The following is a 12947-nucleotide window of genomic DNA, read 5'->3' as shown; positions in this document are numbered from 1 at the left end:
ATGACTTTTTAGCTAATGACTTTTCTCCTTTGTAACTGCAGTTTCCTCAGTCATTTGAGGGAAGGCATAAATGAGCCCTAATACTCCTTTCAGTCTTCATAATTTATGAAAGGAGGTTGACTATTTGACAGTTCACAAGGCACTTTAACACTAACATCTTGCTGGGTCACAATGTATTAGTTATCACACATATCAACCTTTAAGTTAAACAGATTAGATTAAAGGTAAAAATTCTGTGACTGTATAGGGGAGGGGATGGATTTGTAAGAAAAATCACACAACTACGGATTTAGGGAGCTTCAGTTGCAAATACAGTCCAAAGGGAGAGTATACCTGTTACGGTAACTTCGTGACAAGACCTGGTGATTCTTTACACAATAAGTTGCTGTAAGTGACTTTGTCTCTTTTTCATTCATTCTATAATAGAGTAAAACATTTATGGGCATGGGCTCAAAGCTATTCAAACCTGGGGACTGTAAGTTGCCTGAGGATCTTTGACAGCAATGAACTAGATAAAGGTCTGAAATTCTGCATTTTCACCAATTTTCCACATGATACTGGGATGAGATGCCCCTGGTCTACAGATGGCGTTTTTAGTAGTTAGACTGTAGACCAAACTGTGAGGTTCAAATTCTAATTTCTCAATTTATTATTTCTATGATATGTTAGGTATTGAATCAATTGGTCCCCCAAGTTTTGGATCTATAAAACAGAGAAGATAAAGATAATATAGACCTTATAGGACTACTGCAAAATAAGATAATCATGAAAAGTTCTTCAAACAGTACCTGGTGAATTATATACCCTTGGAAGATGTAATGTTTTTAGCACTGGATGAGGTTTCTTGTTTTTCTCTCAATCTAGCTGCAAGCTCGATTTCCACAGTTTGCCTATCAAACCTAGGAGCAGAAAATTTAATAATGCCTCCCAGTCTTAGCCTACTATAATCTCTATCAAAGAATACCACATGCAAATAAAACTCTTCCAAAAATGGAAACCATAACAACACCTGAAATACTTATCAACAGGCTTAATTTATGATTAACACCGTGAAGATGTGGTAAGTCTGCCTGAATGACATAGGTACTCCAGAAATCTTTAAATTTCCCCCCATGTTTATTGGAAAAATCTAGGCCATCTAGCCAGATATTCAGGGCCCAAACTATCTTTTTGACCATGCCTCCCATTACTGCCCTTTAGTCAATAAACTAGATTGTATGCAATCTAGTTATACAAAACTATTTGCACATTTACACACTTCTCATATTTTCCTATACAGCTACTGACTAAATAATCTATTTTCTCCAATTGTAAAAATGTTCTAGTTAAATATGTTTACTTCTCTTCTACATTTCACACACATTTAAATCTCAAATGCCATGAATGAAATAGTCATTCAGATGCTCTATTCAATCATGAAACCCACGTGAGCCCATAGCACATTAACGATACCCATTGGTCATTTACATAGATTTTTTTATACTTTAAAAGCTTACTGACATACATTAGACACCCTTACGAGGGGGGAATCATTATCTCCATTTTGCCTTAGGGTATACAAGCAATTTACCTAGTTTCATACAAATTTTGTGATAGCACAACTGATGTCTCATACAACTCTCATTTAGATGGATTATGTAATCCAAAATAACTAGACAAGTTCTATACTGAGAAGCTTCAACAGGGCCAGCATGACCTCCACCTCCTGTTACTCACACTCTTGTATGATCCCCTCCCCACAATGGACTTGGTTTGGTAACTTGCCTCAAACAAACAGAAAATGGAAAAATGATGGCATATCATTTCTGGGATTCAGCTGCTAAATATTACTATGGTTTGCTTTGTGTACTCATTTCCTTGCTCTGTCTTTTGCTCACATTGATAAAGGCATTTACTATTGTGTGAGCTACCTAATGGGGAAGGACACGAGAAAGAAAACTGAAGGAAGCCTGCAGCCTGAGAAGAACTTAGATCCTGAGTCTAACAGCCCACAAAGAACTGAATTCATCCTACAACCACATGGGTGTATTTAAAAACAGATCCTACTCCAGATGAGCCTCGAGAATACTGTAGCCCCAGCCAAAACCTTGATGATAGTTTTGTGAGAAAATGAGAGCTAAAGGACCGAATTAAGCCATGCTTATATTTCTAACCTACAGAATCTATGAAATAATAAACACTTTTATAAGCCACCAGGTTTGGAGGTGATTTACTGTGCAGCAATAAATAACTACTAAAATTTCCAAATATTATAACTTTCATGTTTACATTTAGTGCTATTTGGAAATATTTTCCCTACCACTGTTGCATTTGGAAATGAGATCTACTCAGCAAGACAGCAGAACAGGAAACCCCACCTTTGGATTCATTATTGGAAACATATTACCTACCAAGACTAAATTATGAATAAAGAGAAAACTGAACAGACATATAACCAGTAAAGAGATTGAATTGATAATCAAAACTTTTCAACAAAGAAAAGCTCAGGATAAGATGGCTTCACTGGTGAATTTTACCACACATTTAAAGGAGAAGAATTGGAAAAGGAAATGGCAACTTACTCCAGTATTCTTTCCTGAAAAATTCTATGGACAGAGGAGCCTGGCAGGCTACAGTCCATGGAGTGGCAAAAAGTCGGATATGACTGAGTGACTAGGCCTTCAATTCAGTTCAGTTCAGTTGCTCAGCTGTGTCTGACTCTTTGTGACCCCATGAACCCCAGCACACCAGGCCTCCCTGTCCATTACCAACTGCCGGAGTTTACCCAAACTCATGTACATTGAGTCAGTGATGCCATCCAACCATCTCATCCTCTGTTGTCCCCTTCTCCTCCTGCCCTCAATCTTTCCCAGCATCAGGGTATTTTCAAATGAATCAGCTTTCACATCAGGTGGCCAAAGTATTGGAGTTGGCTTTAAAGAATAATAAATGTTAATCCTTTTCAAACTATTCCAAAAATTAAAAAGAAGAAATGTTCCCAAACTCATTTTATGAGGTCAGTGTTACTTTGACATTAAAGCTAGACAAACACTAGAACAGAATAAAACTACAGGCCAATATCCCTCATATGCATACACACAAAAATCTTCAACAAAATACTAGCAAATGGAATTCACCAGCCCATCAAGACCAAGTGAGATCACACATCATGATAAAGTAGAATTTATTAGTGGTATGAAAGGATTGTTTAACAAAGAATACCAATAAAGTGATATACCACTTTAACAGTATAAAGGATTAAAGGACTAAAAATCACATGATCATGTCAATAAATGCAGAAAAAGCCACTGAACAGAATTCAAATTCCCTTCATGATAAACATACTCAACAAACTAGGACCAGAAAGCTATTACCTCAACGTAATTATAGGCAACATATGTAAAGCCCACAGATAATATTATACTCAATAGTAAAAAACTGAAACCTTTACCTCAGAGATCAAAGATAAGGCTAAGATACCGATTCCCACCAATTCTATCCAACAGAGTACCAGAAATCTTAGCCAGAGTACTTAGGCACAAAAAAGTAATACATACAAATAATAACACAAATAATGAAAAGACACTTGATGTTCATGATTTGAACCCAAAAAAACAACAAATTCAATGAAACCCTTAAAATCTTGATGGCAAATTTTGCAGAAATAGGAAAAACAATTCTAACATTCATATAGAACCAAAAAGGGCTCTGAATAGCAAAAATGATATGGAAAAAGAAGAACAAAGGTGAGGGCCTCATATTTTCTAAATTCAAAACATATTACAAAGCTACAGTAATGAAACTGGTATAATACTGGCATAAAAACAAAGACAGACCAAGAGAAAAGAATAGAGAGAAATATACCCACTCAACCAGTCCATCCTAAAGAAAATCAGTCCTGAATATTCATTGGAAGGACTGATGCTGAAGCTGAAACTCCAATACTTTGACCACCTGATGTAAAGAACTTACTCGTTGGAAAAGACCCTGACACCGGGAAAGACTGAAGGCGGGAGGACAAGGGGACAACAGAGGATGAGATGGTTGGATGGCATCACTGACTCAGTGGACATGAGTTTCAGTAAGCTCTGGGAATTGGTGATGGACAGGGAGGCCTGGCATGTTGTAGTCCATGGGGTTGCACAGAGTTGGACATGACTAAGAGACTGAACTGAACTGATATGGTGAAATGATCTTAGACAATAGGCTAAGACTATTTAATGAAAAAAGGACAATCTCTTTCACAGTTGCTTTGGGAAAATGGATATCCACATGCTGAAGAATGAAACAGGAACCTCATCTTATACCAAAAACAAAAATCAACTCAAAGACTTAAACATAAAGCTTGAAATTATAAAACTCCACAAAGAAAATATGGGAAAAATGGTTTATAACACTGGTCTTGATAATAATTTCCTAAACCAAAAGACGGGCAACAAAAGTAAAAATGTGTGTGTGTGCTCAGTCATGTCCAATTTTTGTGACCCCATGAACTATAGCTCACCAGGCTTCTCTGTCCATGGAATCTTTCAGGCAAGAATACTGGAGTGGACTACCATTTCCAATTCCAGAGGATCTTCCCAACTCAGGGATCAAACCCACATCTCTTGCACCTTCTGCACTGGCAAGTGGTTTCTTAACCACTGTGCCCCTGGGAAGCCCCAAAGCAAAAACAGACAAGTGAAATTACATCAAACTAAAAAGTTTCTGAGTAGTAAAAAGATCAACAAAGTAAAACAGCAAGCAACAGAATGGGAGAATATATTTGCAAACCCTAACTGTAAGGGGTTAATATTCAAAATATATAAGTAATACAAACAGCCCAATAACAAAAATAAACTTATTAAAAATGAATGAAATTACTTAAATATACATTTCCCCAAAGACATACAGATGGTCAACAGGTATTAGAAAATACAATCAACATCATAATATATAGGGACATGTAAATTGAAAGCACCTCACAGTTGCTAGAACAGCCATTATATAAAGCCAAAAACCAAAACAACAAATGTTAGGGTGCAGAGAAATTAGACCCCTGGTGCACTATTGATTGAAATGTAAATGGTGTAGCTGCTATTGAAAATAGCATGGAGGTTCCTCAAATTATCAAATATGGAACCACCTATGACCCAGCAATCCCACTTCTGGGTATGTATCCAACAGAATTAAAAACTATCTTGAAGAGATATGTTACTCCCAAGTTGATTATAGCATTATTCACAATAGCTTAGAGGGAGAAAGAACCCAAAGGTCCATCAACAGATGAACTGTAAAGAAAATGTGGCACATACATATAAAGGAATACTATTCAGCCTTAGGTAAAGAAGAAAATACTGTCACATGCTACAACATAAATGAGCCCTGAGGATTATCCTATATGGAATAAATTAGTCACTAAATAATAAGTACCAATAATTCCCCTTCCAGAAGTATCTATAGTACTCACACTCATAGAAGCAGAAACTAGAAATCAGAACCAAGAGCTGGGAGTGAGGTTCGAATGAGGAATGGGGATTTGCTGTGCAATGGGTTTAGACTTTCAGTCATGCAAAATAAAAACATCTAGAGATCTACTGTATGCTGCTGCTGCTGCTGCTAAGTCACTTTATTCATGTCCAACCCTGTGCGACCCCATAGACGGCAGCCCACCAGGCTCCTCCGTCCCTGGGATTCTCCAGGCAACAACACTGGAGTGGGTTGCCATTTCCTTCTCCAATGCATGAAAGTGCAAAGTGAACATGAAGTCACTCAGTTGTGTCCAACTCTTAGAGACCCCATGGACTGCAACCTACCAGGCTCCTCCACCCATGGGATTTTCCAGGCAAGAGTACTGGAGTGGGTTGCCATTGCCTTCTCCAAGAGATCTACTGTATAACTGTGTGTGTGTGTGTGTCTGTGTATGTGTGTCTGTGTATGTGTGTGTCTGTGTGTCTGTGTCTGTGTGTGTGTGTCTGTGTCTGTGTCTGTGTGTGTCTGTAGCCTGGCGTGCTACGATTCATGAGGTCGCAAAGAGTTGGACACGACTGAGCGACTGAACTGAACTGCAATTTATAAAAAGAAATTATACTCAAAAGTGATACATACATGTAGATGAGCAGGTGGAAAATAAAACACATAATTTCTCAATTATTTTAGAAATTCTTTACATAATCAGGTGTTAACATATATTGTCCCATGAAAGTAACAGAAGAAAACTAAAACTTCATTATTTGCTGTAACTGGCTGCAAATACCAGGAATAAAATCTAGCTAATTTTATAAAAATAAATAATTTTAGAAGTATATTAGAGACACGTAGCTCAGGACACGGAATTGCCTGGAAGCTGAAGAACAGCTGAGTAACAAGCCAGTGTCCAGGCAGGAAGGAGAAATCCAAGTGGCAGTCTCAGAGCAAGTGGCATCCACTCAGAATTCACTGCATCCACCACCATGACAGAGGACAAATCCCCACTTCCTCATGTCACCAGCTGAAGAGTCAAAGTCCTACAATAGTGCAGCTGACCAGTCGACTTTATCTCACATGCCTATTTCTGCACACAATGCAGAGTGATCATAGCGTTGACTGCTTTCCTGGAGGTAGTCACTAGGAATTACCCTGTTACCAGCTCAGTCAGTTCACTCACTCAGTCATGTCTGACTCTTTGCAACCCCATGGAATGCAGCATGTCAGGCCTTCCTGTCCATCACCAACTCCCAGAGCTTACTCACACTCATGGCCAGCAAGTCGGTGATTAAATCCAATCATCTCATCCTCTGTCGTTCCCTTCTCTTCCCACCTTCAATCATTCGCAGAATCAGAGTCTTTTCAAATGAGTCCCTTTTTCACATCAGGTGGCAAAAAGTGTTGGAGTTTCAGCTTCAACATCAGTCCTTCCAATGAATATTCAGGACTGATTTCCTTTAGGATGGACTGGATGGATCTCTGTGCAGCCCAAAGGACTCTCAAGAGTCTTCTCCGGCACCACAGCTCAAAAGCATCAATTCTTTGGTACTCAGCTTTCCCTATAGTACAACTCTCACATCCATACATGACTACTGGAAAAAGCATAGCTCTCACTAGATGGACCTTTCTTGGCAAAGTAATGTCTCAGCTTTTTAATATGCTGTCTAGGTTGGTTGTAACTTTTCTTTCAGGAGCTAGCATCTTTTAATTTAATGGCTGCAGTCAACACACACTGTTGCCATTGTTTCCCCATCTATATGCCATGACATGATGGGACCAGATGCCATGATCCCAAAAGATGAGTTTTCAGCCAAGTTTTCCATTCTCCTCTTTCACTTTCATCAAGAAGCTCTTTAGTTCTTCTTGGCTTGCTGTCATAAGCATGGTGTCATCTGCATATCTGAGGTTACTGATATTTCTCCCGGCAATCTTGATTCCAGCTTTTGTTTCATCCAGTCCAGCATTTCTCATGATGTACTCTGCATATAAGTTAAAAAAAGCAGGGTGACAATATACAGCCTTAAGGTACTCCTTTCCCGATCTGGATCCAGTCTGTTGTTCCATGTTCAGTTCTAACTGTTGCTTCCTGACCTGCATCCAGATTTCTCAAGAGGCAGATCAGGTGGTCTGGTACTCCCATCTCTTGAAGAATTTTCCACAGTTTGTTGTGATCCACAGAGTCAAAGGCTTTGGCACAGACAGGAAAGGAGAAGTAGATGTTTTTCTAGAACTCTTGATTTTTCGATGATCCAGTGGATGTTGGCAATTTTATCTCTGGTTCCTCTACCTTTTCTAAATCTAGCTGAAACATCTGGAAGTTCATAGTTCACGTACTGTTGAAGCCTGGCTTGGAGAATTTTGAGCATTACTTTGCTACTGTGTAGATGAGTGCAATTATGCAGTAGTTTGAGCATTCTTTGGCTATTCTTTGGCATTGCCTTTCTTTAGACTGGAATGAAAACTGACATTTTCCAGTCCTGTGGCCACTGCTGAGTTTTCCAAATTTGCTGGCATATTGAATGCACCACTTTCACAGCATCATCTTTTAATATTTGAAATAGCTGAACTGAAATTCCATCATATCCACTAGCTTTGTTCGTAGTGATGCTTCCTAAGGCCCACCTGACTTCCCATTCCAGGATGTCTGGTTCTAGGTCAGTGATCATACCATTACCTCCACTATAGTTTTGTCCCAGGTAAATAACAGGGAGGGAACACAGCCCATCTATCAATAAAAAATTGGATTAAAAATTTACTGAGCATGGCCCCACCCATCAGAACAAGACCCAGTTTCCCCTCAGTCAGTCTCTCCCATCAGGAAGCTTCCATAAGCCTCTTACCCTTCTTCATCAGAGGGCAGACAGTCTGAAAACCACAACCACAGAAAACTAACCAATCTGAGCACATGGACCACAGCCTCCCAAGACAGATGGGTCATGATGTAGAGTTCTGGCAAAATATGGTCCACTAGAGAAGGGAATGGCAAACTACTTCAGTATTCTTGGCTTGAGAACCCCATGAACAGTATGAAAACGCAAAAAGATAGGACACTGAAAGATGAACTCACCAGGTTAGGTGCCCAATATGCTACTGGAGATCAGTGGAGAAATAACTCCAGAAAGACTGAAGAGACACAGCCAAAGCAAAAAGAACACCCAGTTGTAGATATGACTGATGCTACAAAGAGCAATATTGCATAGGAATCTGGAATGTTTGGTCCATGAATCAAGGTAAATTGGAAGTGGTCAAACAGGTAATGGAAAGAGTAAATGTTGACATTTTAGGAATCAGTGAACTAAAATGGACTGGAATGGGTGAATTTAACTCAGATGACCATTATATCCACTACTGTGGGCAAGAATCCTTTAGAAGAAATGGAGTAGCCATCATAGTCAACAAGAGAGTCCAAAATGCAATACTTGGATGCAATCTCAAAAATGACAGAATGATCTGTTTGTTTCCAAGGCAAGTCATTCAATATCATGGTAATCCAAGTCTATGCCCCGACCAATAATGCTGAAGAAGCTGAAGTTGAATGGTTCTACGAAGACTTACAAGACTTTCTAGAATTAACACCCTAAAAAGATGTCTTTTCATGATAGGGGACTGGAATGCAAAAGCAGGAAGTCAAGAGATACCTGGAGTAACACACAAATTTGGCCTTGGAGTACAAAATGAAGCAGGTCAAAGGCTAATAGAGTTTTGCCAAGAGAACACACTGGTCATAGCAAACACCCTCTTCCAACAACACCAGAGAAGACTCTACACATGGACATCATGGTCAATGCTGAAATCAGATTGATTATTTGTAGCCAAAGATGGAGAAGCTCTATACAGTAAAAGCAAAAACAAGACTGGCAGCTGACTGTGGTTCAGATCATGAACTCCTTATTGCCAAAGTCAGACTGAAATTGAAGAAAGTAAGGAAAACCACTAGACCATTCAGATATGGTGTAAATCAAATCTCTTACAATTATACAATGGAAGTGAGAAACAGATTCAAGGGATTAGATCTGATAGAGTACCTGAAGAACTATGGATGGAGGTTTGTGACATTGTACAGGAGGCAGGGATCAAGGCCATCCCCAAGAAAAGAAATGCAAAATGCAAAATGGTTGTCTGAGGAGGCCTTACAAATAGCTGTGAAAAGAAGAGAAGCTAAGGCAAAGGAGAAAAGGAAAGATATACCCATTTCAATGCAGAGTTCCAAAGAATAGCAAGGAGAGATTAGAAAGCCTTCCTCAATGACCCTGTTACCAATATACTAACAAAAAGAGAAAAGTAAAAACTGGGGAAGCAAAACAAATTGATAAATATCTACTAATGTTGAAGAGTATTGTTTTGTTTTTGTTTTTTCTGCAAGCCAGAAGTCTTTTTTCTTTTCTTTTTTTTTAAACAGGAGATACGATGATTTGGATTCTAGTATTTCATTACCCGTGGGCTTCCCAAGTGTCTCAGGGGTAAAGAATCTACCAGCCAAGCAGGAGACATGGGTTTGAGCTTTAGGTCAAGAAGATTCCCCGGTGAAGGAAATGGCCACCCACTCCCGTATTCTTGCCTGGGAAATCCCATAGACAGAGGAGCCTGGTGGGCTATAGTACTTAGGGTTGCAAAAAGAGTCAGACATGACTTAGCAATTAAACAACAAGAACTCCATTATCTGCATTCCTTTTAGTATGTTTAGAACAAAAAGAGAAGGATAATGGATGCCTGATATTTCCTTTCAGATTTTCCCCCCTTTGTCAGAATGGTTCATTTACTTTTATTTTCAAAGGTATTTCTAGATAACAGACATGACGTTGAATTAAAGTTCTAGCAGCTGTTACTCAGAGTAAAATAAATCACCCCAAGAATCCCTCCCCTGTAATTATTACTTCATATTGTACAAATGGCATCAGTCCTGCATTCTGATTATTCTAGGCATACTTTGTGGTGACCCAGGTGTGGATATGAAAGTCCATCTGGCCAATTATCCTTGCTGTTACCAGAGATGTTTTCTTTTCTCTTCCATCTATATTTGAGCAAGAAATACCCTGAACCAGATCCAAGAGACTAAGATAGTTCTATAATTTTTCCAAATGAAAGCAAAAGAAATAATCTTGTTATTTTTTTGGTGGTCATATTTGAATGTACTGTTTTCATCCATAACATAATTGCACAGGACAATAATATTACAAAATTCAGACTATCCTGATTTATAGTGTTATTAAGACTCCTGTCAATGTTATATTCATGACAGCTATCTATCTCTGTATAGCAGAATTAGCTTGAACCAACCAATCACTGAATTAAAATATAGTTTTCATAATAGAAACCAATTTATCAAATTTAAATAATTTAAGTATTCAAAACTTGCCTTTGTTCACAAAGGGGTTAGTTATGAGTTAATGTTATGAAAGGGTACACATGTGAAGGCACAGTAACAATGCCTAATAACACTGAGATTTGTTTCTGTTTTCCATTCCATACGAAACAAAAATCTTGGTGTTTAAACATAAAGAATAATATTTTTAAGGGATTGTATATTAAAGAAAAAACTTTCTATATATGTAGACACACATACATAGAGAGGAGTATATATATGCTATAGATACACGGTGTGCAAGTGTAGTGGTACTGAAAAACTACTATACTACTATGTCTAAAATTCCTAGTGATAATTCTTTATTCTATTCCATAGAGTGTAAGAAATAATCATAAAAGCCATACCAGAATACCACTTGAATGGGAGTCTAGACCACAGTCAAGACTTCTGATGGCTATATTAACTACAACAATACAAACTTTAGCATTTACTATTTTAGCAAAAACATATAAAGCCAATCATTCAAACTTTTTTCAATAGCAAGCAACTAATTAGTATCTAAAAATACTGTACAAGATATTACTGGTTTCAAAAATCTACTGTTTTAAAGGAAAGGCTTTATAGGAGAAATTAGGACAAGGAAAATATATATAATCATCCTCATAGATTACACATGTAACACACATCATTAATATATTTTTTCAATTGACCTTTGTCATTATTTCAAAAGTACCTCAATTTTGTTATCATCAGGTCTTCCTAATGGAAGCAAAGACAAAGGTTGTAGAAAAGCTGGACTGTCCAGGAACAAATAATTCTTCAAATATTGACATTTTAAAATGGAGAACTACACACCAAAAAGAAGAAAATGCTAAAGCACTGTATTTATTTTCAGGAGTATAATAGGATTACAAATATGAAGTCTATTAAAATGATATCAACCATTTCAAATTTTAATCTTCATGAAAGCAGTGCTTAGAATTTTTTTTAAAATTAGAATAATTTTCAGAATTTCCAACCCCTATCTTAACATTTGCTATTGCTATGACTGCCACCTTGAAAGAATAAAAGAATAAATCAATGAGTATTATAAAGTGTATATGAGTATATATGTGCTATATTTTCTCAACTGAATGTTTTTTCATATTGCATATTTGCTACAGAGTTTTTTTTAGAAAGACAGAAATTTTGAGACTCCCCTGGTGGTCCCCTGGTTGAGACTTCATCTTCCAATGCAGCGGGTGGGGGTTCAGTCCCTGGTTGGTGAGCTGGGATTCCACATGTCCCAGGACCAAAAAATCAATACATTTAAAAAACTAATAACCAGAAGCAGTGTTGTAACAAATTCAGCAAGGATTTTTGAAACGGTTCTCATCAAGAAAACACTTTTTAAAAAGAAAAAAACATAAATGCTTAAAAATAATAGAAATCAGAGTAACTGTGAGAACTATCAGATATGAGAAATATCTGAGATTCAAAATATGTGTCACTATAGTGTAGTCCTTACTTGTCTTGGTTTTCTTACCTTAATTCATAAGGCATTAATAAATAGAACTGCCCTGCTTTTACTTTAATGTATTCCTTTATCTCTAAGCTTAATTAGGACAATTTAGTGAAAGTGGAAATATAGTTCTTCATTTTGATTCGCTTCCACCATTTCCCAATATATATGCAAGATGCATCACCAAAAGCAATGAGCTTTGATAATTTCAGACCTATTTATGTTCGCTGACTCCAAAATCAATGTCTATATTCCTTTTTATAAAAACACAACCTTTTGATAGTCAAAGTACAGCCTGACAGGAATCATTGATTATTTCCCAAATATAGCCAAAGTATCATCAACACATATTAGATATTCTATAACCATATATTTGATGTTTAGAATCTTAAAATTTCCATAAACAAATGAAAGGTAAATAGAAACCGGTAGAAATATTTAGAAATAAATTTATTTCTATGAACAACCCATAAGTTTCCTATAAATATATTGCTTCTTACTTGTTGGGAAATTGAACATCTAGATCTTTTTATTCAAACTACTACAAAATAAAACCATCTGCAAAATAAATGAACATACAACAGATTCCAGAAAGCAAAATAAAGTATTTAATAAAGCAAATTACTTCTACAATTCCTTAGTGATTCATTGTCAAATCTCCAATGCACATTTCCAAATACTCCATATAGTGACTTCAAAACTGTATTAAAAGTATAC

This window comes from Capra hircus, chromosome 8 (assembly GCF_001704415.2).
Source record: "Capra hircus breed San Clemente chromosome 8, ASM170441v1, whole genome shotgun sequence".
Classification (NCBI taxonomy): domain Eukaryota; kingdom Metazoa; phylum Chordata; class Mammalia; order Artiodactyla; family Bovidae; genus Capra; species Capra hircus.
This window is presented reverse-complemented; position numbering follows the sequence as displayed.